The sequence below is a fragment of the Sminthopsis crassicaudata genome, chromosome 3 (assembly GCF_048593235.1).
Source record: "Sminthopsis crassicaudata isolate SCR6 chromosome 3, ASM4859323v1, whole genome shotgun sequence".
NCBI classification, from domain to species: Eukaryota; Metazoa; Chordata; class Mammalia; order Dasyuromorphia; family Dasyuridae; genus Sminthopsis; species Sminthopsis crassicaudata.
The window spans coordinates 510835655-510861311 of record NC_133619.1 but is presented as its reverse complement, the minus strand read 5'-3'; the positions used below and the strand labels follow the sequence as shown (position 1 = coordinate 510861311).

Here is a 25657-nt window from a genome sequence, read left to right as displayed (position 1 = left end):
TTGCCCTTCTTCCTCCTTCATCTGCTCTTATTTGTAAATGCACATACCCAATATCCCTTTCTCCTTTTTCTTCGGCATCAGAGATAAAGCACAAAACTCATATAGACACTCAGGAGGGGCAGATGTAACCATGGGCTGTGTTCTCAGTCAATATTGACCTTATTTCTAAGTATAGCTCTGTGTGTGTGTGTGTGTGTGTGTGTGTGTGTGTGTGTGTGTGTGTGTGTAATTGGAGCACTAGTGAGGGAGTATATGTCTACGAATCAGAGATCACTGGGAATCAGTCCATTGGAAAGACATGGAACAAGGTGGTATAGAAGCCACAGGAAAGCCTAGGGTGATGAGATAGGTGGGAGGAAAAAACAGAGCAGGTCTCTGATTCCCTGCTGGGTGACCTTAGATAAGCCCCATCAGGGCCTTTGCATCTCCCTACCCAAGGGAACGGTTCAAGGAAGGTGAGTCCTATTTGCCTTCAAGGACAGAGCTGATGAGCAGCAGGTCTTGTGTATTCAGCTCTTGCTCTCTGGGGAACCTTGGCACCCAGTACTCCCGGAGCTGGCCAGATGGTCCCTCCTAGGCCATGGTGTTCCCTACTACATCTAGGCAGGTGCTAAACATGCTGCTGAGTGAAAAGAGTCCTGGGCAGGAAGTCAGGAAGCCTGAATTCTAAGTCCCCTCAGCTCTGCATGACCTGGGGGGGACTTCCCCTCATTCTCTGAAGGACCAGGATCTATATTGTCACAAGAATGAAAAGAGAACTATCTTTCCGAACACTTTCTGGTGAAACTTCTCAACCAATCTTCCAGGTATGTGGAGCCAGTGATCTAGAAAGCCAACCACGTCTCTAAGATACAGAGGGGGTAGTAAGTGAATAGGCAAGGGGAGTGAGTCGGGCTAATTTGGGAAGGCTTCCTAGAAAAGGTTACTGGGTTTTGCTTATTTTTTTTTTAAAGTCTCCTAACTCGAGGAAACCTCAGAGTACAGGATATTAGAAATGGAAGGGGTCTTTCAGCTACTTTCCCCCACTCATCCTAGCTTAGAGATGGCACAAAGAGGTAAAATCAGAATCCTACTTAGAAGGCTGAAGCTGGACAAGCCAATTCCTAAGTTCATTGAAGCTGAGAATTTATACTGAATCCTAAGACTTAGAGCTGAAAGAGGCCTTAAGACCATGTAGTCAAAGACTCACCTTCCAAAGGGTCCAGAGAGAGATTTCAGAAGATCACTGAACTTGGAGGGGGAAAAAACTGTGTTTTAATTTTCACTAAATTCTTGTTGAAATATATAATTTCCTTCAAATATTTAAACATTAGTCTGAGAGAGGGCCCATCATTTTCACCAGACTGCAGGGTCAGAACTCTTGATCTAGTCCCATGCTTTAATTTTTAAGAAGGGAAACTGAGGTAGACCTAAGAGGGAAGAAGTAACTTCTCCAAAGTCTCAGAAGTATTAAGAATCAGACAGAATTTAAACCTGATTTAAATCCCATGAAGAGGAAGGGAAGATCCTTACATTGCAAATACTAAGCTGTGGACAGAATCAGGAGTTCTAGTACTCAGCTTCTAAGGTTGAATGTTTATACATCACTAGGCTTCTTGGATCCAAGCAATAGTAATCTAGGAAGAGGGTCTGGAAATTTCACCATTATCTTCCCTCTGTTTGATTCCCTTTTCTAGGGATGTGAACCAGCCCTCCCCCCTTTCCTTCAGAAACTAAGGCACTGTGCCCAGATCAGTCTCACCCAGCCTTGTCCTCTCTGGCCACATCCATTAGCCTGGGACAGACACAGGAAAGGGACACAAAGACTGATGGGAAGACAGACAGGCAAATAGGAGATTTGTGAGGGACAAAAAGTCTAAGGGCAAGAACCAATCACTTTTCTCTCGATCCTGTAGAGGAAATGGAGGCTGAGGAGAAGCCAGAGACACTGCAATGCAGAATTGGGGAAGGTGTTAAAAGAAACCTTGGGGATGGGTCTCCAGAGACACAAATACCCTAGAGCCAAACAGGGATGAACAGACAAGGTCCCCCCGGAGAGAGACACACATAGAGCAGAGGATGACCTTAGCTGTAGCAGCTTGACAGATTCAGGTGAAACACTATTATATACTTTGGAAAAGAAGGAGTAGTATTAGGGCTCCAAGACTGAGATTCCTTTGGCAGCCTATGGACCCTTTTTTCAGAATCATGTGTTTAGAGGCATAAAATAAAATATAAAGGATTCCAAAAGAAAATATAATGGGGGGAAACAAACTATCATGAAATAAAGGTGCGATTTCCCCCCACCATTCAAAGTCATGGTCCCCTGGAATGTATCCATTGTGTAGATGTGTTTGGGTTTAAAATAACCTTGTGTAGGTTATGGTGGATGTGGTATAGACCCCCCAGACCTTCAACCTGGCCAATGCCCCCTAAGTCTAGCCCCGAGTCCTGCCAGAGCTACCATTTGACTATTGTGATGCCTTCCCTCCTCATCTCTTTTCCTTTCCCCTAATCTTTCTTCTTCCTCTTCTCCCCTTTCTCTATCTCTCACTCTTACACACATAATCATACACAAAACATCCTACATATGACATATCTATTCTTTCTATGTGAACCTATTAACATAGCTATTGTTTGCTTTGCATTTCAACAGATGAGCAAAATAACTCTGAGAAAGTCAAGAGACTAATTTAGCCCCTCTTCCAGAGGCTCCTGGATCTGTTTCCCAGTCTGTGTTTACCTAAATCTACTGTCTTCTGTTAGAATATTCCTCACATACATTCCCACCCTCTGCCCACTTAACTAAACCTCCTTGATTGCCATCATAGCCTTGTTCAGCCCCTTGTCACTCATTCCAACTGATTTCTCCACCTTAAGTCTTTCCCTACTCTGGGTATGTACTGCTTTTGCACAGGTGTTTCTTCCTAGACTGAAAGTCTGATCTTGACACCTCCCCTAGCCAATAAACTACAGTGGCTCCCTATTATCTTCAAGACCAAATGTAAATGTTCTCTGGCTGGTCGTTAAGGTTCTTCATGACCATAGTGTTCTCACACTTTTCTCTATGCACTCCATGGTTCAGCCACATCGGTCTGTTTTCTGGCCCTTACACTCGACCTTGTACCTCCTCCCTCTGTGCTTTTCCACTGGCTGACCCCCTTGCCTGGAATGCTCTTTATCCTTCCCTCTGCCTCCCAATTCTCCTTCACTTCTTTCTTATTCTCAGTTCAAATACCAACCTTTACTGGTCCCCCAACCCCCACTCCGCCACTTGTGCCTTCTCTCGTGCCTTCTCTCCTCCTCTAAGGTTATTTACTTCTCCTACTCTATATCTAGGATGTGTCCTTCTTCAGGAGAATTAAGCTTCTTAAGGGCAAGAACTGTTTTGGCATTTCTTGGTATTTCCTTAGAATGGCCATAGTAAATGCTCAATAAATGCTTGCTGATTAGTTAGATGCAGCCATCTATTAACATCCCTTCTATGAAATTCTATGTTTTATGAATCGGGAGTCAGGCTGTGGGGAGCACTTATGTGCCCAATGATAGGGACCATCCAAACAGAAGGAAAACTAGAGAGAGCTCAGCATAGGTGTGAATGGTCAGGGAGGGCTTCCTGGAGGAGGTGACACTTAACAGATGGAAATTTGCTTTAGGTCTGGAAAGGGTTATCTCCCCCAGCCTTTCTTGATTTTAACTATAGAAAAAACCAACCATGAAAGGGGAAGAGGTTGTCTAATGCCATAAAGGTAATAAATGGAAGAATCAGGATTCGTGGGATCACGGGGTAGAAGCTGTAAATGCTTTTTGACTGATAATCTGGAGAAGAAAGGAACCTTAGAGGTCATAAAATTCAAGTCTCTATTTTATACTTAAAGAAACTTAGGTCCAGAGGCTTGGAGAGACTTACATCAACTGATGCTAAGTGAAACAAGCAGAACCAGAAGATCATTATACACTTCAACAATGATACTGTACGAGGATGTATTCTGATGGAAGTGGATATCTTCAACATAGAGAAGAGCTAATCCACTTCCAATTGATCAATGATGGACAGAATCAGCTACATCCAGAAAAGGAACACTGGGAAATGAGTGTAAACTGTGAGCATTGTTTTTGTTTGTTTGTTTGTTTGTTTTTGTTTTGTTTCTCTTCCCAGATTATTTTTACCTTGTGAATACAATCCTTCCTCTGCAACAACAACAACAACAAAATTCGGTTCTGCAGATATATATTGTACTTAAGATATACTATAAGATATTTAATATGTATGGGAATGCACGCCATCCAGGGGAGGGGGTAGAGGGAAGGAGGGGAAAAACTCGGAACAGAAGGGAGTACAAGGGATAATGTTGTAAAGAAAAAATTACCTATGCATATGTACTGTCAAAAAATGTTATAATTATAAAAATTAATAAAAAATGCTTAATAAAAAAAAAGAAACTGAGGTCCAGAAGTAAGTGACTTGTCTAAAGTCACATTGATGTTAATTGTCTGTGGTGGCATTTGAACACAGATTCCAGATTCTCAATGGAAAAAAATGGAGTCTCCTGACTCCAGATTCAAGGTCTTTCAACTCCCTCTATTTAAGAACAAGTAGGACTGAGGGGCAGGGACTGCTGAGGTACTAGGGGGAAAAGGAAAAAAGTCTCTTCCTTCACAGAGCTGATCTTTTTAGATGGAAGGTCTATAAGACCAGGCTTTCCTGAGAGGCATTGCCCTCCTACTTCTGCCTCCTTTCATAGAATCCCAGTAACCCCTCTCTCAGAAGGACAGGACTGTTTCTCACGGCTGGATATCAAACTTTGTTTACAGGGTTTGAGTTTCTAAGGCCATACTTAGGTTGCTGGTCTGACCTGAACAGGAACCTGGAAAGAAGGCAGAATGAGGAGATCCTAGCAAGAGAGCCAGGGAGGCCTAGGCAGTGAAGAGCAGCAGACCTTAGCAACTAAAATCCTGTCCAGGGAGAGACTGCCCAATTCTTAGGCTGCTGAGATCCCTGGGGACTGTCATTCCTTGGCAAGAGGGTGGGAAGGTAGAGAGGTGATGTTGCCAGGGATTCAGAGTTAGGCAGCTCTAGGGACAGGCCTTTACTCACTGTCTCCTATTATAATTTCCCTTCTTCCATATCTTCCCTATTCCTATTCGGCCTTTAGAATCCAATTCAACTGTTATCTCCTCCAAAAAGAAAGCCTTAATTCTTTCCATGGTGATTGCCTTCTTTCACCAACCTCACCTGGCAAATACTTTCTCCCTTTTCTAATTAATGTCTTTTTTTTTTTTTCCATTTTTCATTCTGATTTTAAACCCAAATATAATGGGCATTTCTGTTCACATAGTAGAAAAGCAAAAGAGCAAAAAATATATGAAACATGTTATCTATGTGCGGATCACTTTTTTTATAGATAGAATAAATTCATCTTGAAGTCTTCAAAGCTATCCTGCTCTCTGTGCTTCTTTCTGATTCTAACATCTTCTCCTTAATATTATGTATTGCAGCTAATGCTGGTACCTTATCTCCCCTACTAGATGGAGAACTCGAAGAAGATAGGAGACATATCTCTTAGAGCTAAACTTCCTACCTGCTTGAGGGGCTAGCGTTCTGCACAAAGTAGGTACTTATTATCAATTGAACAGAAATGTTTAACCCTAAAGTCCTACACACAGAAAGGACCTGTTCTCAACTTGAGATAAATCAGGGAAGGAAACTGATTACGATGATTGCCATGGAATCCTCAGACCCTAGAGAGAGGAATTTAATGAAAAATAGACCCTGCCAGACACAAATCTGGGCCTGTTTTGGACAGCTGATTCCTGGGACAGTCCAGGAAGTCAGTCTCTGTATTCCCCTCCCCCAGATTTTTTCTCTTAAGGGTCTCTTCCCTCAACCCTTTCCTCCATCTTCCCTAGGACTCTATTCACACCAGTAGCTTATTAAACATCTTTGAAATGATTTCAATCCCCATCTTCCCGCTTCACTGGAAGACACTTTGGAGGCCTTTCCCCTCCTCAGATAATATCCTAAGGGGCCAATGTTCCCAAGAAGACTTGGCCTGAACTTGGGTAGCTGGGAAAGAAGCCATCAAAGCTGATGCCCGTCCCTGGCTGGGAGAAGAGGAGGCCCTTTTGCTCTCCCGGACCCAGGGAGCTATTTCTGTGTTTCTACCCAAGTCAAAAATAACCTAGCCTCAATCCCCAGGGACCTCCCAGTAATTTTGATCAGCCCCCAAGAAAGCAAGTTCAGGGAATGCAGCCACCTGACCCAGAGGGGAGGATGATCCAAAGGAGGAACAACAATCGTTGATTGTGGGGTTACCCAGCTTCCTCAAGGACCTCCAGGCCCTACTTTGACCCCTTCAACCTAATGTCAGCCCTTGGGAGTCTAGAAAGCCTACACACACTTAGACCCACTGGACACAAGGCAATATAGTGCCGACATAAAGTACTGGATGTGGGTTTAGGACCACCTGCAGTTTACATCTTACCTCCAACACTTACTGGCAAGCTATGGGACCAAGAACAAATCAGAAATTTCTCAAAGCCTTTGTTTGCATAAAATAAAGTTAATACTGCATATAACATCCCTCAAAGAATGGGTTATTGTGTTATTGTGCGCTTTATACATTTGAAAGCACTGAAAGATAGCTAAAAGGCATAGTGGATAGAGCACTGGCCCTTTAGTCTGGAGCACCTGAGTCCAAATTCAGTTTCAGAGTGTACTAGCTGTGTGACCCTAGGTAAGTCACTTAATACTGATTGTTTCCTTTTAAAATTTTTAATTTCTATATTGAAGACTCCCAAGAAACTATTTTAATGACCTAGAAAAAACAACAACAAACTTCATATGGAAGAACAAAAGATCGAAAATTTCAAGGGAAGTAATAAAAAAAAAAAATCAAATGAAGGTGGCCTAGCTGTACCTGATCTAGAACTGTATTATAAAGCAGCAGTCACCAAAACCATTTGGTATTGGCTAAGAAATAGACTAGTTGATCAGTGGCATAGGTTAGGTTCACAGGGCAAGATAGTGAATAAAAATAGCAATCTAGTGCTTGATAAACCCAAAGATCCCAAATCTTGGGATAAGAATTCATTATTTGACAAAAACTGCTGGGAAAACTGGAAATTAGTATGGCAGAAACTAGGCATGGACCCACACTTAACAGCACATACTAAGATAAGATCAAAATGCATCCAAGATTTAGGCATAAAGAACGAGATCATAAATAAATTAGAGGAACATAGGATAGTTTACCTCTCAGAGTTGTGGAGGAGGAAGGAGTTTGTGACCAAAGGAGAACTAGAGATCATTATTGATCACAAAATAGAAATTTTTGATTGCATCAAATTAAGAAGCTTTTATACAAACAAAACTAATACAAACAAGATTAGAAGGGAAATAATAAATTGGGAAAATATTTTTACAGTTAAAGGTTCTGATAAAGGCCTCATCTCCAAAATATACAGAGAATTGACTCTAATTTATAAGAAATCAAGCCATTCTCCAATTGATAAATGGTCAAAGGATATGAACAGACAATTTTCAGATGATGAAATTGAAACTATTTCCACTCATATGAAAGAGTGTTCCAAATCACTATTGATCAGAGAAATGCAAATTAAGACAACTCTGAGATACCACTACACACCTGTCAGATTGGCTAAGATGACAAGAACAAATAATGATGAATGTTGGAGGGGATGTGGGAAAACTGGGACACTGATGCATTGTTGGTGGAGTTGTGAAAGAATCCAGCCATTCTGGAGAGCAATCTGGAATTATGCCCAAAAAGTTATCAAACTGTGCATACCTTTTGTTCCAGCAGTGCTACTACTGGGCTTATATCCCAAGGAAATACTAAAGAAGGGAAAGGGACCTGTATGTGCCAAAATGTTTGTGGCAGCCCTTTTAGTAGTGACCAGAAACTGGAAAATGAATGGATGTCCATCAATTGGAGAATGGTTGGGTAAATTATGGTATATGAATGTTATGGAATATTATTGTTCTGTAAGAAATGACCAGCAGGAGGAATACAGAGAGGCTTGGAGAGACTTACATCAACTGATGCTGAGTGAAATGAGCAGAATCAGGAGATCATTATACACTTCAACAATGACACTGTATGAGGATGTATTCTGATGGAAGTGGATATCTTCAACATAGAGAAGATCCAATTCAGTTCCAATTGATCAATGATGGACAGAATCAGCTACACCCAGAAAAGGAACACTGGGAAATGAGTGTAAACTGTTAGCATTTTTTTTCTCCCCAGATTATTTTTACCTTCTGAATCCAATTCTTCCTTTGCAACAGCAACAAAATTCGGTTCTGCACATATATATTGTACCTAGGATATACTATAAGATATTTAATATGTATGGGAATGCCTGCCATCTAGGGGAGGGGGTAGAGGGAAGGAGGGAAAAATTCAGAACAGAAGGAAGTACAAGGGATAATGTTGTAAAAAATTACCTATGCATATGTACTATCAAAAAATGTTATAATTATAAAATTAATAAAAAAAAGACTACATAGGCAATAAATTTCTACTGGAGAGAGTAAAAAAAAATTTCTATATTGAAAGGGCAGTGATTATATAAAAAAGATTTGGAAAGAAACTCCGGATGTCAGAGGTGGGAAAGAGACCTAGAAAAAAGCACATTAGTGCTAGAAGGAATCTTTGGACATAGAACAGAGCTGAAAGGGCCTTTAAAGACCATTGTAGCTCAGCTTCCTTCCTTTTACGGAAGAGAAAACAGAAAATAGGAGAGAGAAATTGTCCATGGATTCCAAGTCAGGTTTCTCCTGACTTTCTCTACCACAATATTGAGATTTCTTCACCCTGGAAGATCCTTTAGCCTGAAGTAAACCTCTGCCCTGCAGCCTCTCCCTCAGATTGGCTGGTTCTTTTTTTTAATTAATTTTTATAATTATAACATTTTCTTTGACAGTACATATGCATAGGTAAATTTTTTTTTTTTTACAACATTATCCCTTGTACTCCCTTCTGTTCCAAATTTTTTCCCTCCTTCCCTCTACCCCCTCCCCTAGATGGCAGGCATTCCCATACATATTAAATATCTTATCCTATATCCTAGGTACAATATATATGTGCAGAACCGAATTTTGTTGCTGTTGCAAAGGAAGAATTGGATTCAGAAGGTAAAAATAACCTGGGAAGAAAAACAAAAAAATGCTCTCAGTTTACACTCATTTCCCAGTGTTCCTTTTCTGGGTGTAGCTGATTCTGTCCATCATTGATCAATTGGAATTGGATTAGATCCTCTCTATGTTGAAGATTTCCACTTCCATCAGAATACATCCTCATACAGTGTCATTGTTGAAGTGTATAATGATCTCCTGATTCTGCTCATTTCACTCAGCATCAGTTGATGTAAGTCTCTCCAAGCCTCTCTGTATTCCTCCTGTTGGTCATTTCTTACAGAACAATAATATTCCATAACCTTCATATACCATAATTTACCCAACCATTCTCCAATTGTTGGACATCCATTCATTTTCCAGTTTCTAGCCACTACAAAAAGAGCTGCCACGAACATTTTGGCACATACAGGTCCCTGTCTCCTCTTTAGTATTTCTTTGGGATATAAGCCCAATAGCAGCAATGCTGGGTCAAAGGGTATGCAGAGTTTGATAACTTTTTGGGCATAGTTCCAAATTGCTCTCCAGAATGGCTGGATTCTTTCACAACTCCACCAACAATGCATCAGTGTCCCAGTTTTCCCACATCCCCTCCAACATGTCATCTTAGCCAGATTGGCTGGTTCTTTTTGGAACAGAAGCCCATAGAAGCCACATGCTCATTTCTCTCAGGGCTGTACTCTAGACTCCATAGACTTTCTATACCAGCACCCCCACCCCCAATCTACTTAACCCCTTTTCAGCTTTTTTTTCAAAAGGAGTCTTCTACCATTAGAAAGTAAGCTCCTTGAGGGCAGGGGTTGTTATTCATTTTGCTTCTAAGTGTATCCCTAGCACTAGTATCTTTTACAGAGAGCTTAATAAGTGATTGTCTACTAGATTTCCACTTCTACAGGCTCATAGTCCAAAAATTTGTTTGATTTCTCTATGTAAGCCTCACTGATTGGGGATGGGGGAAGGAAGTCTACCACTAGAGTGATCAACAGACCTCTCCCCCACTTTCTCCAGATTTTTGATTTGTAGGGAGGAGAGGAAATGCAGCTTCCAGGTAGAAAGAGTTCTCATTTCAGGGCTGCCTAGTAATGGCTCCACACACCCTGTACAGGGAAAGATCCCAACCTCAGACCGGGAGCCTCTGAATGGCTGGTGCTAAGACTTTCCAATTAGAATAGGGTCTAATTATGTCTAATTAGGCTTCAGGACAGGGCTCCCACTTACCATATGGCCCCTTCCCCTGGGCTCCACACTAATTTCTTACCCTTCTTCCTCCCACCTCCAGCCCTGATCCCAGTCTTACTCACAGTGACAGTGTCACCTGTGCTACCACCTCACCACACATGCACTCTGTGCCTTTCTCACATTCACACAGCGTGCCTCCCACACACAGACACAGTGTCACCTGGCCCAGAGTTTCTAGGCTAAAGTTTCCTGGGGAGGGGGGAAGCCCAGGCAGCTGACATCCTTCTCTCCTTCCCTTCTCACATGGTCAGGCCTTAACTCCCCGATCCTGGGCACCTAACCAGAGTCTTGTCCTCATTGAGGGCCAGATATCCCTTGGGAACCCAACCTGCTTAGGAAGGAAGGTTGTTCTGGGACAGTGTCCCTACTCCAACACTGGAAGAACTCAGATCTGGGGCCTTCCGACCTCCCAGTGCCTGGTACCCTTAGATGGAAGACAAGCAGTGGCCTGGATCCTGCAGGTCTTGAGTACAAGCAACCCCTGCCCAACAAGGATTTCCCTCTTCCTCCCCACACTCCCCACCCCCAAGCTCCCAATGCGATTCACCAAACAGCAAGTTTTGGTGGGCACTGTCAGCTTCCTCCCTCTCAAACTAGGGCCCCCGAATCCCTCCTCCTTTGCCCAAAGAAGCTAGAGTGCACGGAGACAATGGGGGGAGAACAGGGGCATATGAGGTGGGGGAAGTTTGGAACAGCTAGGAATCTGAGGGAGCCCGGTGTCTGCGGAGGGGGTGGGGACGGAGCGAGGTTGAAGGGCTAAATTAGCGAAACCCTGGGAGATAGAAATTTGGGGTCAAAGCAGTGGAGACAGCGGCTTGGGAAGCAGAGGCTGTAGTGAGGAGCGGAGGGCCTGCACACCGGGTTCGGAGCTGCGTCTGGAGAATGGGGAAGGGGATAGGTAATAAAGCGGAGTGCCCCAAAGTCAAGGGTTCTTCATTGAATAAGTGGGCCCTAGGCCGGGGGACAGAGAAAGAGATGGGGAGTCTTGGGGAAGGGCTCCAACAGAGGACACAGATCAGGGGTTCCGAGTTATCACAAGTCCGAGGCGCGGAGGATCCAGAAAGAGGAAGTGAGAGAGCTGAGAAATATGGGGCGACAGCCTTGACTGGGAGCTCTGGGGGCTCGAGCGCGGTGCTAACAGCGAAACGAGGGTGCAAGAGACCGGGGATGCAAGTCGAGGAGAAAGAGAAGGGACACGGAAGGTCCAGGAGGAGGGAAGCCCAGAGCCTGGGGAGACAGTTTGTATCTCTGGATTCCGGACACGGGCTCCCCGTCCTGGATGTGCGGGACAAAGAGGCAGGGCTCGGGCGGAGAGGAGGTCGGGGGCGTCAGACAGCCGGGTGGGAGGGGGCTGTGCCACAGGTCCCGGACGGGGCAGGAAAGATGCCCGCGGGAACGGCTGCCACGCCGGCCACGGAGTCCTGCAGCGCCAGAGTCCCCAGAGCGCGCCAGAGCCCCCAGAACGCGCCAGCCCCTCCCCGGACACAGACGCAGAGTGGGACACGCACCGACGGCTCCCGGCCCTCCACGGCGAGCCAAGGCCGGGCTCCCCGAGAGGCCAGAGCCGGCTCCCGGCGGGCCGGCGGCTCCCCGCGGGGGCCGCGCAGGACGCGCCAGCAGCCCGCCGCGCCGCACTGAAGGTCAGCGCCGCAGCACACCCAGGCAGGACGGAGGGCTAGTCCTTACCTGGCCGCCCGGGCTGCGGAGCAAGGCTCCGGCTCCCTCCGCGCGTCCTCGGAGCCAGGGCGCATCTGCCGAGGAGACCCCCACCCCCTGCTCCGCTCCGCGCCGGGGGACACACGCCCGCCGGCTCCGCGTACTCCTTTTGAATGAATCGCCCGCAGCGCACAAAGTAACAATTCGGCCCCGGAGCTCCGCCCACACTCTACGTCACAAGTGCCGGCTTGCCTTCTCCTCCCCTTCCCCGCCCCCCGCCGCTCCGGTCTAGTCTGTGACGTCACAAAGATTCCCCCCACTTCCCTCTGCGCCTCTCCCCCTTCTAGCCCAGGAGTAGAGGGCTGCGCGCTTCCTCTGCCGCACCATCTCCTGGGCCTCCGGGAAAACGCAGCACTGGCCTCCGGTGACCAGAGCGGGGGGCGGGCTTGGGAGGGGAAGCCGTCCTTGGAGGAGGGGGAGGCTGGGAGGAAGAGTGGGCCGCGGGAGAAACCTCTCTCTGTCCAAGTGTGGGCGCTGGCAAGGCCGGATTGGAGCCCCCGCCTCTCCGTGGAAAGCCCTTCTCCCGGGATCCTATTCAGTGGTCTCCCGAGGTTCTTTGTTATTCAGTCATTGCTGCCTCATCCCACTCTTTGGGGTTTTCTTGGCAAAGATTCGTCAAAAGGTTCGCCATTTCCTTCTCCAGCACTTTTTACAGATGGGGAAACTGAGGCAAATAGGGCTAAGTGACGTGTCCGGAGTCCTTAGCTAGGAAACGTCTGGGGCCGCATTTGAACTCAGATCTTCCTGACAGCGGGCCCTCCTTCCAAATCTGTGGTGTCCTAGAGAACGGGCTCTGGCCCTTTGCACTGTGTGGTGTAGCTCTGCCCACCCCGGGCACTTCCTCCTAGTCCCCTCGGCACCATTTCACTCTCTTGATGTGTCGTAGGACCCAAAGAGCGGAGAGTTTACTTTGCACCAAGGTGTTGGTCAGAGAGCCTTCCCCGAGAGGTAGGAGGGCGGAAGGGGAGAGGCCTGCTGAGGAAAAAGCGGTTCTAGTCTGGGACAAGGACAAGTTGGCCGGGGGTGGGGGTGAGGTGGGCGGGGGACACCTGGTTTAATAAATTAGCCTGATTGCCAAAGAGGGTGAAATTGTAAACAAAAGAAGCAACCCCAACTGGAGAATGGCTTTAGGAGGTAGGGAGCTGGAACCTGAGTGATCCTGAAGCTGGGCTCCCAGGGAAAAGGAGATTCTGTCTGGGAATAGGATACCAGCCTGGGGACAGAAAGGGAGTTTCCATTTCCCTCAGCTCCAGGGTCACAACTGCCACAGGTGCTTTCCGAAATCAAAGCCTCCCAGTGACGACTTGGGAGCAGAGGCTCTCTTTCTGCTTTGGGGGAAGAAAATGGTCCCTGACCATTAGTCTGGCTCTCAGACCAGCTCAATAGCCCTCCCCCCAACATTTTTTTTTTTTTTTTTTTTTTTTTTGCAGTTTTGAAGAATCACTTCCTCATATTTAATCTATTTGGTCAAGATAGCTCTGATAAAGCAAAACCAAAATCTAATTCAGAGTCTGAGGGAACACTGGAGTTATATATACTTTCTTGAGTTGAGGTCTGAGTTTGTCCTCCCTCTGGTTGCCCAGGGGTACAGGTCTGGTTCTACAGTTCTTGGGTATTCTGCCTGATGCAGCTGCCTCTCAGTATCAACTTCACTTGCAGAATACTCTCCCAGTCAGGAAGAAACCAAATTAGTACTTCCTTTTTGGCCCTGGGAGAGGGGGGGGTTGGATTCCCCTCTACTCCCATCCCCACCCTAATTTTCACCATTTTCTCCGAGTTGAGAAGACACTGGCTGTTTTTGTGACTTTCAGGAAAGAGATCAAAGCTTGGGGAAGGGGCAGGGGCAGGGTTAAGCAGTTCAGCTCTTTGAGGTCTCCATAAGACAACAGAAAAGATTCAGAAGAACAGAGAATGAAAATGAAATCTTGGAATCAGAATAGACAGAATCATCCTCAATCAGCCAATAAATTTTTATTAAGCATCTACTATATTGGAGGCACTGTGTTAAGCCTTGGGCATACCAACGAAAAGCCAAAAAACTTGGTCCAGATGACCTTCAAGGAGCTCACATTTCTGATGGAGAAAACCAGCAAACAAGGATTCACCAAGAAGATACATACAAATGTGTGTGTATGTGTGTGAGAGAGAGAGGGAGGGAAGAGAGGGAGAGAGAAAAACAGACATATGAAGAGTTTGACAGGTGTAGTTGCTGGATAATTAACCATTTTACTAATTTAGTGATCATTTTATTAATGCTAGCAAAATATTCATAAAAGGATGTTCATTTGGCTATCTCTCTTTGACCAAAGATCAACCCACTCAATGCCTATATTCTCTAGAAAGAGTGGAGGTTCCTGAGGGTAGAAATCAACTCTTATTGGTTAACAATGAGAGAATGAATATTATAATGACAAGTGGATCAAATAGAAAAATCTGTCAAAAGAGAATCAGAGTCCACATTTTCCCAGACTGGTCTGAGCAAAATACTGTAAAGTTCTGTTGCCTCCAGAGACTGCCGATAGCTCTCTGGGACGAGATCTGGAAGGTCTGGAAGCCAATTCATCTATACCTTTTGGGTAGATTTGAGTAACCTACAGCAGCTCATTTCTGAATGAGGAAGTAGAAAAGGGGAAAAACGATGATCCTAATTTGATAATTAGTTATCAAATACAAGAAAGAAATAAATCATTTCTCTCAATAGAAAGTAATCTTAAAAAGGAGGAAGGACACTGTTTACCAAAGGGGCAACTTGAACTGGAAGGTGGGGTAGGGAACTGGGCTTGGCCATAGTGTTTCCAAGAAGAGGGAGATTCCATCTAGAAACAGAATACCACCTTGTGTGAGAGAGGGGAGTTTTCATTTCCCCAGGCTGAGGTTATGACTACTGCAGTGTGTTCACCAGTCCATGGCTTGATGGTCACTAAATTCTGGCTAATGATTCCATAAGAGCAAGGGAGAAAAGAGGGGACAGCATGTCCTGGGAAAGATTTTCTGGTCTTGAAGGAAGCCAAGAATTAGAAGTGAGAAGGGGGAGTATTCAGGAATGAGGCTGCCTTAGAGTGGCATTCAAGGAATGGGAAAGAAGGTAGTGTAATTTTCTCTTCTGTTGAATGACAGGGGTTAGACATGATTCTAAAGGTCTACTGTTTGATGCTAAATTTTCTGTGTTGTACATAGAATGCAATGAGGGAAATCAAGTGTGAAAAGACTGAAAAGGGAGGAAAGTCAGCCAGGTTGGGAAGAAAGAGCTTTAAAAGCCAAGTAGAGTTATTTTTTTAAATCTTGAAGGGAATAAGGAGCCACTGAAACTGCCTTATAGGCTTTGGAAAAATCACTTTGGCAGCTGAATGCAATTTGTCATATATGGAAGAGAAATAGATGCTTTTGATTAAGGAATGTAGCACATTGTACTAAAACATAAACTGACTGAGCTTATTAGAACTTAGAAACCCAGAGATGAGAGTAATGTAGAAGATATCAGAGAGCATAAAATGTTGAGAGTAGGAGAGAATCTTGATGCATAGATTACAGGAGTTAGAAATTACCTTAGAATAGAAGTTCTTAATCTTTGTTGCGCCATGGACCCATTGGGTAGTTTGCAGAAGCCCATGAACCTTATACCTTTATTGCACAATTTTTTTTTTTTTTTTTGCAAAGGAAACCTATTTCATCACATTTTAAAAATTCACAGACCCCAGGCTAGATCTCTTTGCTCATAGAAAATAGAATGTGAGAGATGGCAGGAATTTTTAACATAGTGGGGATTTGGAGGAGATCTTTGGGCACTGAATATCAGATCTGGAAGGGTCCTGAGAGATCATATTGTCTAATTCCATCATTTGATAGGGAAGAAAACTAAACCTCCGGAGAATTACCCAATGTCACTATACATCATGTCAAGATGAAGTTTTGTATCCTCAGATTCACGCTCAACTGTTAGAGATTTCTTGGTGAAATTAGTTTGCAGTCAGAAAAATGGACTCTGCCTGGAGGTGGTGGGGGAAAGACAAATTCCAAAAGATTAGGGGATGAGAAGTGGAGGCAAGGGATTTGGCCTGGAAATAGGGCCTGGCCTGGGACCATGAACCAGTGACTACAGTGCCACCTTGTGTCTGGCCTGAAAATATGCCTGTAAAACTACAAGAGCCGCCTACATGGAATTTGGCTTTAACTTAAATTGAAGGATTTCCTTTTTGATTTCCAACCCCCTTTATGATCAAATTAGTCATTCCAAAGTATAGTTTCTAAACCCTAGCCTCAAAGAGTCACCTAATGACTATTCTCAATTTTTTCCCTTTCCAAGAGCAATGAACTGGGAAGTTATAAGTAGAGGATGGTTTTGGGGGGATGAAGGAAGTAGGAGAACTAGACTGAGCTATTCCTGAGAGTATTTAGTTTTAGGCTGATTCTTCTCTACATGCTTGCCAGGGATTTTCCTTCTCTTTCCTTTTTCCTTTTTTTTTTTTTTTTTTGCATTTTTCTTTTTTTAAATTTTGAGTTCCAAATTCTCTCTCCTTTCCCTCTTCTATTGAAAAGGCAAGCAGAATGATAATTTTTACGTGTGAAATCTTGAGAAATATTCTATATTAACCGTATGCCAAAAAATATACTTCAATTTACAATTAGAGTTTATTAGTTCTCTCTCTGGAGGTAGATAACATTTTTTCATTATGAGTTCATTTGGAATTGGCTTGGAGCACTATATTGATCAGAGTAATCAAGTCTTTCACACTTAATTTTTTTTGTTTGAGATCATTTCAGTATAATAGATTAATGCTCTCTATGTGAATGATCTAACTGCTCCCTCAAATGGTAAATTTCTTAAGAGTTAGAGTCACCATCTTTCTATATAGAATTGTAAAGTTTCACTTTATGGCATCTCTTATGATTACTCTTTCATATACTCTTTTTATGCTATTCTTTTAGTCATATCTATCAGATTTTCTATTCAGCTCTGGTTTTTTCATCAGAAATGCTTAAAAGGTTTATTCCATTAAATATCGCTTATTCATAATACTCAATTTTGCTAGGTTGGTTATTCTTGCTTGCAATCCTACATCCTTTGCCTTTCATAACATCATATCCTAAACACTCTGGTCCTTTAATGTGGAAGTTACAAAATCTTGTGTGATCCTGATATGACTACGATATTTGATTTGTTTCTGACTGCTTGCAATATTTTTTCCTTGATCTGGAAGCTCTGAAATTTGACTAGAAAATTCCTGGGAATTTTCACCTCTTTTAGGAGGTGATTGGTGGATTATTTTAATTTCTATTTATTATATGAATTCAAAATATAGTATTTATCCTTTATAATTTCTTGAAGTATGATGTCTAGGCTCTTTTTAATTCATGGCTTGTAGGTAATCCAATAATTCGTTTTAAATTTTAGGTTACATACATATTCATTTTTTACATATTTCCATATGAGTCATGATAGGAGAGAAAAATTAGAAAAGGGAAAAATCGTGAGGGAAAAAAGGAGGAAAAAAAGGTGAAAATAGTTTGCTTTGATCTGCATTCAGTCTCCTAGTTCTTTCTCTGGATATGAATACATTATTTATCCAAAATTTATTGGAATTGCCTTGGATTACTGAATTGCTGAGAAGAGCCAAGTCTATCATGGTTTAATCCAATACTTTTAAAATTCTCTCTCCTCAATCTATTTTCCAGGTCAATTGTTTTCCTGAGAAAACATTTCATGTTTTCCTCATTTTAAAATTCTTTTGACTTTGTTCTGTCGTTTCTTGCTTCCACTTCCCAATTCTAATTTTTAAGTAGTTCTTATCTTCAGTGAGATTTTGTACCTCTTTTCCCATTTAGCCAGTTCTGTTTTGTAAGAACTTTTCTTCAGTGAATTTTTGTGTCTCTTTTGCCATTAGGTCAATACTGTTTTTTAAGATGTTATTTTCTTCAGTATTTTTATGTGTCTCTTGTCAAACTGTTGTCTTTTCATAATTTTCTTCTGTCACACTCATTTCCTGCTCCCACTCAGTTTTTCTTCTGCCATTCATATTTTTCATTTTTTTTTTTGAGAATTCTTGTTGGGCCTGGATTAAACTAGCATTTTTCTTTGAAGTTTTGTTAACTCTATTCACATTGTTTTCTTCTGACCTTATGTCTTGTGTTTCTCTGCTTTTTATGGATTAAGTAGCTTTTTATGATTAAGTTTTGTTGTTTGCTCATTTTCCCAGTCTTATTTCTTGATTTTGAACTTGATGTTAATGTTAGAGTCTACTCAGTTCAGGGGTGGGAAAGCAATGTTCCAAGCTTTAGGATTTTCTGTGATGCTGTTTTCAGAGTTAATTCTGGGGGTCTGTAAGTTTTTGGTGTTTCTAAGGTGGTGTGATGTGAAGAAAGGTGTGGTCACTTCTCCTGGTCTGTACTCTGTTTTCTACCCAAGAACCACCCCTGCTCCCCCAGACTTACAAGCACTAGGCTTCCTCTTGGCCTGAAACTCTGAGAGAACACATCATCAGCAGCAGTAGGCCTTACAGGTGGCTGCAACAGTTTTGACAGTAGCAACAGCAAGAGCTTCAGAAGCTTTCAATCCAGAGACAGTAAGGGGATCAGATAAACAAGGACTCTTTGCTGGCACTGGGAGCAGCAGACCCTGATTGACAACTCTATTGTTCATCTATAGGGCTGGATCAAAGTTCCAGGGTCAAAAGGGGTGTGTAGTCAATCACAAGGGACTTTGATTACAATTCATTTTAATATATCTGTAATTATTAGCTTTCCTGTAATTTTATTTAGGTTTTTTCTTTATATCCTTTAAGATAACATTTTATATAAACTGTCAACTGCAAACATAAGGGGAGGAAAGCATGTTACCCAGCCAGATTTCCACATTTCAGCAATACTTCACTCATTCATTTAGAAAGTTTTAAGAAATGTCATAATGACATGAGTTTGAAATATCTTTAGGTATTTTCATTGGTGCTTAAGACATGACACTGGTAATATGATAAACAGCAGAAAAATAGGCTGCCAAGTAGCCAACTATGGAGGCACAAGTCTGCTTCTTTCCACGGGAACACACAGAATAGTGACAATTATGATCTTAAAAGCACACCTGCAGGGTAGCTGGCAACATCATGCTGTAATTCATCTGCTGATGCTAAGCTGCTTTCAAGGTACTGTTTGTCTATTAGAACTTCAATGCACTTAATCATGCTAATGCTTGGTTGAAACCAAACACTTAACTGACTAATAACCTCCTGAATAATAGTAGTGTGCTGCAACACCTTTTGAGCTTTCATGACGCAAAGTATAGCAATTTGGAGGTATATTTTCCTGCTTCTACCTACAGCACTTCTGGTCTGCTTCTTCCTCGGTGATGTATCTTTTTGTATTGATGTGATTTTAAATTTTCTTTTGCTGCTGACGTTCATATTTAATGAAATAGAATAGTCTGCATCTATATTTGTCCTTTTCTGAATCATGGTTAAACATTTGCACATCAAGTAATGATTTGGTAGTTTTTGCCAATTCCTTTTCATTCATCTATGTGATGTCATGAAGTTCTTTGAAACTAATGGTTTCATAATTGTTAAAAGCAAGTAGTACTACCAAGTGGTATATCATTACCATGGCTACATAGGGTTTGGACAAATAATTCATTTTAACTTTACCTATTGTTGCCCTTCATTCTCGAAGAGAACCAAAATGACATCACTATGAGGGGGTCAAGGTACATTGTGTCCTATTGTGATTCATCAGACCCAATATGAGCTTGGAATGCTCTGCAAAGGTCAGGCACAAATAAACCACATGAACACTTGAAGTGGCTCCTCTAAATTTGCATATCTTGTGTTTCTTTTGAGCTAATTTAATTCTACTTTGCTTCTGGAACATAGTACCTTCTCTCATGCACCATGCTGTGCAGTCTTTTGCCAGCATATACCATGTTGCAAATCAATTCCAAAGTTTTTTTCTTGAAGCAATTGGGGTTAAATGACTTGCCTAGGGTCACACAGCTAGGAAATGTTAAGTGTCTGAGACCAGATTTGAACTCAAGTCCTCCTGACTTCAGGGCTGGTGCTCTATTTATTGCACCACTTAGCTGCCTCAATTCCAAAGTTCTTAATGGAGACATTGAGAGTGTCCTTTTTCTGATCACCTCTCTTCCTCTCTCACACTCCTTTGAAACCTCCCAAACACTAAGCTAGCTCTGGCAATGAATGTGTCAACTTCATTATCAATTAAGTACATCCCTGGAAAGTATACTGCCAAGGTAAGTGAACATATCCATAGCATTCAAAACTTCTCCATTGCTGTAAGCCATTATATATGTGGATGATATGGTGCTGCCTGATGGAGCATCAGTGTTTTCTTGGTGTTAGGCCAAAATTAGTAACAAACAGCAGAGAATTGATCCATACTTTGTTGCATTTCACCTTTGGAGGCTGTTTTGAATACATAATCATCTACAAACAAAAAAGCATGCACCATCACTCCCTCCACTTTAGTTTTTCAAGTTGAACTGCCTATTAATATAGTAGCTGACCTTGAGGCCATCTTTGTCCTTGTTGAAGGCATTTGTCAACATGGCTGAAAATAGGTTAAAAAGCATGGGAACAAGTGCACAGCCTTGTTTCATTCCATTGCTGACTGCGAAAACACAAGAGCATCATCCATTATCCAGAACCAAGACAAACATGGCTTCATGAAATTGATGCACAGTACTGATAAGCTTTTCTGGGCAACCAAATTTTGACATAATTTCCCATAACTCCTCATGGCTGACAGTATCAAAGGCCTTGGCCAGATCAACAAATGTTGTATGCAGACCTCTATTCTGCTTCTGGCGTTTCTCCTGGATTATTGGGCAGCAAACACCATATAGACCATTCTTTGGCCCTTTCTGAAGCCACATAGGTTCTCAGCTAGATGATTCATCTTCCAGATGAAGGATCAACCTATAATGAAAGACTCTGGTAAGAATCTTGTTGGCAATGACTTAAGATCTCTCTCTCTCTCTGCCTCTGTGTCTGTTTGTGTCTTTCTGTCTGTCTCTTTCTCCTTTTTCCTCTCTCTCTTTCACACACACACTCTGTGATTGTCATGAGAATCTACTCTCTTTATAGAGATGGGCAATGGAGGCATCCTTGAACTCTTCTTGCCACATAACGTGGAAAATTTCAGTCAGCTTTTGTGTGAGCAGTGAATCCTCTGCCTTGTAAATTCCAACAATATTGAAAACCTCTTCTTTAGATAGAACTTCAGCTTAGGAAGGGCTTGACTTCAACTTGAGGTAAAGTGTTAATGGCTTTAGCATTGATAGATGACAATCTGTTGAGAACGCTAGTTCAGCCCATCTCTCTAGAATCATGTCGTTATCACAAATCAATGTGGTTCCATCAGCACTGAATAGCTAAGATTCACCTTAGGTCTTTGGCCAATAAATAACCTTAAGAGCATCATAAAAGTGCTTTGGATTGTTATCAGCATAAAACTGAATTTCATCTGCCCTCCTACTGAGCCAAGAATCTTGCATCTCTCTAAGCTTGCTTTGTACTTCACTTTTGATGGAATTAAATGCTACCATCTTAGAGATGGATGATCTATCCTCTCCTACACCCTGTGGAGTTCTCATTTTTCATTAAGCAGTTTCTGAATTTCCCTGTCACTTTCCTCAAACCAGTCTTGATGTTTGAAAGTGGTATGACTTGATGAGCAAATGCAATGCAAACACCAAATCTCTCTGAAAGTTGCCCACTTTTCTGCTCCACTGTTGCCAATTGCGTGTTGGCTTAAGTTTCCGTCTAAGCTGTTCTTATTCAGATAAGCACTCTGAACTGCTGACATTAATTCTTCTGGTGGTCATTTTGCCTTGGACCACTGCTTTTGTTGAATACAAATATTTAGCTTAGAGAGGATAACTCTACAAACATTCTAGTCCTCTGGGCCATACATAGCCTTTTTATCTCTCATATCCTGTCTGTCTCTTCTCTGCAGTCACAGAGCCTATTAAATACCAGTATTTATTATGAGGATGCATTCATGAAGTTTTATTGCGTTTAGATAAGTAGTGTTGGTGATGAGAAAGTCATGAGATACACAAGTCTTCACTAGTAAGTGACCATTGCTGTTTCTGTTTCCAATTCCATTCCTCCCAAGGACTTTCTGCCATATCTAGTAGTTTGGGCCCACTCTAGTTTTAAAGTCACCCAAAACTGTAAACTTGTCCTATTTTGGCACATTGATAATAAAGGTCTCTAGGTCTTCATAAAATTTTTCTTTTACCTCATCAGGGTTTATCATGGTGGGAACCTAAGCACCGATGATGATGGTATGTTATAAGTGACAATTGCATTGTCATGAGCTTGTCATTCAGTTCACCTGTACCAAGAAAATATAACCATGTAAGCTTCCCTCCACTGAAATGGTGATTATAAAATAATTTGAATACTTGTTTACTTTTTTTCCACCTCCTGGGGGATGACAAATGTAGAGAAAGAAGGCTGGGTAACCTGTAGGACGTACATTTGAAAACTAATTCCCAAATCAATTACAGTGTCCTGATTTTTTTAAAACTTTGAATTTGTTGAGATCAGCACTGACATTCATGTCTGTATATATCTGATTGGGTTTGTTTGTAAACTTATATCCACAGGTTGCTTTATTTATTGATCAAGGCTTTTTCAGAATACATAGATGTACATAGACCCTGAATTAAATATTTGGGCAACATCTTGACATAAAATTTTGAAAAATATTTTTAGAATCAATATATTTGAAAACAATAATGAAGCTGATGAGCTTGTTTTTAGCTTCATTTTCAGTTATCCTTTTTGTTGATTTTTTTTTTCAGCAAGTAGTCACAGCACTTAACCATAGCCCAAGTGCTTTGCAAATAGCTTTAGAGTCTTTATAGTTTACTATGAATGTCAGACCCTTAGCCCGGTCTCTCATGAAATGTTGATCACCATTCTAAAACAGTGATGATAAGGTGGGCAAATTTCCTACACATTTCCAAAGCTGATTCCACAAATTAAATTGGCATATTTTCCTGAGAAAGATTACCATGAGTATGGTTCTATGGTGATTGACTCATCCGAGCTAAACCACTTGATATAGCATGAAGCAAGGTATACATATTTATCATATCATTTCTTTTCTTTTATTGGATAATATTGTGACATTTTACATGTAGGAACTATAAACGGTCTTCCACCATTTGCAGCTGACATTTATGAATCACTGTACCATATGAACTTAGGTATGATATTTTCTACATGGCATTCTTTCATCTTTTAACCTATCTAGGTTCTTTTTCATATATTTTGAACAGTTTGATTTTTGTAACAAATTTGAAGCTTCTTGTTAATAATATTACCCTGTTTCAGTCAGAAAAGACAACTCAAGAATTTCCTGATAAAACTTTAAGTGGAATTTTTCTTATACTATTCAACATGAACAAAGTAGCTAATAGCCCCTTGGATTACTTTTTGATTTGGTTCTTCCCCACAATGATCATTTTTTATTTCTTGAAGGAACATTCATATAAAGATTGCCTGAAGTGGCTCAACCATCAATTTTCTTCACATGTTCAATCTAGCTCTACTATTTCCATAAATGATTTGTATCTACACTACCATAACCACACTGAAGATCAGTTTCAGTAAATTTATTCTTAATAAATTGTGTTTTGAGATATCTGTATGAATTAGTATATGTAGTCTGCCTCCTTATTATATTCTTCCTAATACCTATGATACCTAACAATTATTTATTCTTCAGACTCTGTATGTGATTTTCAAAAAAAATATTTTTTTAGTCTTTGTGTAAATCTTTCACCAAGAGAATTCAGGATAGCCACACATAAAAGCATAACTGTCTAAAAGGCAATCATTCCAATTTGTTCTTTCCACATAATCCAACTTGACAACTGATGAGGTTCTGAGTAAGTGCGTGCAGTTGGCAGAGAAAGAATGAAATATTGATGGAAGTGCTCCCTGGGGCAGGCAGGGAAGGGCTCTGATAGGAATCACTTTAGGCTCATAGTCTATGTTGGTTGTGAGCAATCCCGCCTTGCTATGTCCAATTAGAACTAGTTATTAAAGCCCCTGAGGTTAAATTTCCTCTATAAATCTCTCCATGACGCATGCCATCTTTGCCAAACCCCTTTTGGGTCAGTCTGCCATGACACTGTCTCTTGGTGTCTTTCCCCTCCTCCCTCCCCCATGCGATGGATATTTCTCCTCTCATCTTCCATCGTGCCTTATGACATCTTTCTCCTTTTTACAACTAACTCAATCTCACTTTTAGGGTGCTAAACTCCCTTACATATTTGACCTGCCAGCTAAAGGCACCTCATGGGGTGTTCCCTCACTCTTGGTCGAGTTCCACTAAGGAACTTGTCTTACTTAACTAGGAACTTGTTTTTTTCCATCATCAGTAATTAAAACCCCTTTCTTTACTATGCACTCTATTTCATATTCACTTTGCCTATAACCTTGTCTAAATCTAACTTTTGCCAAAGAGAATGGCCATTGTGAGTTTTTCATATGATTGAACCCCAATACTTGGTGCCTCAACATTCAATGCTGGACCTCATTCTAATTAGCAATTGTTCTCCTAACCACATCAGCACCACCTCTGATTGCTGTCAAAATCTAGTACTCGTGATGTCAGGGACATTGCAGGAGTTCAGTGTTGAAATATGTGTGGAGAGGCCTGGGGAAGCAGGGAAGTCCAAGCCAGACCAGGACTCTCAGATGGGCCTTCTGCCCACATGGCTGCCATGACTGCACTGCCCTGGAGGCCCAGACCCCATGAATGAGGGGTGGAGAGTGAGAAGCCCCACTGGAGCCTGCCTGCCTGGGTGCTCCTGTATGCCCCCCAAGTTATCTTTGGCTGGAAAAATGTCTCATTCTGACCATTTGTTGACTCTGCTTCTCCAAAGTTTTATTTGAAGAGCTATTTTAAAGTTGTTTGGAGCGGAATGGTGCATAGGATCAATTATTAAACAAACTTATAGATTTTTAGTAAACACATTCCTTGTTTAGGATCTATACATCTTAAACAGGCTCATTTCTCAAGGCTGATGATCTTGCTTTGCCTGATGGTTTCCAAAAAAAATGTTAAGCTTACAAATTAAGGGGAGTTGACAAAGACCCCAGGGAAGGGGCTAAGCTTGCTGTTGTCCACCTCAACTATTCTTAGTATTTTCATGAATTGTTCTGTTTGATACCTTTACCCACTCTGTGAAGGTGAATTGAAAAGATTTTTACCTCATCCTTCTTCTTCCACATACAGTAATTACCAATTTTAGATTTAACATGATGACAATAACTCCAAATAAAGCCAAATAGTCTTAGTTGTAATTTCCTATTAATGTTCTAGCAAAGATGAAAATATCTAATTTCCTAAATTGCATTTACAAAATATTATAAAATAGAATAAGCACGGCTAAATAAAATTTCCATCTTCTTTTAGTTGTTCAGTTTATTCTGTCCCCTGTTGCAGCTTTGGAAGTTCTCAGGGAGAATTTCTATTCCCTTAAGTAAGTTTCCCTTTTGTTTTAGGGAGAAAACAAGACAATTCTTAAAATTG

At 41.8% G+C, this 25657-nt stretch overlaps 1 protein-coding gene and 1 pseudogene across 2 annotated transcripts in view; both read right to left on the bottom strand.

Annotated features, from left to right (window-relative positions):
* Nucleotides 1–12192, bottom strand: part of RELT (RELT TNF receptor) — a 56153-nt gene extending 43961 nt beyond the window's left edge. For both annotated transcript variants that reach the window (XM_074304021.1, XM_074304022.1), the window contains exon 1: nt 12068–12192. The gene's annotated coding sequence lies outside the window, so the exon portion shown is untranslated. The remainder of the gene's footprint in view (nt 1–12067) is intronic.
* A 6380-nt stretch (nt 12193–18572) lies between these two features.
* LOC141562270 (cullin-2-like) lies at nt 18573–24847 on the bottom strand (annotated as a pseudogene).
* Between the last annotated feature and the right edge of the window lie 810 nt (nt 24848–25657).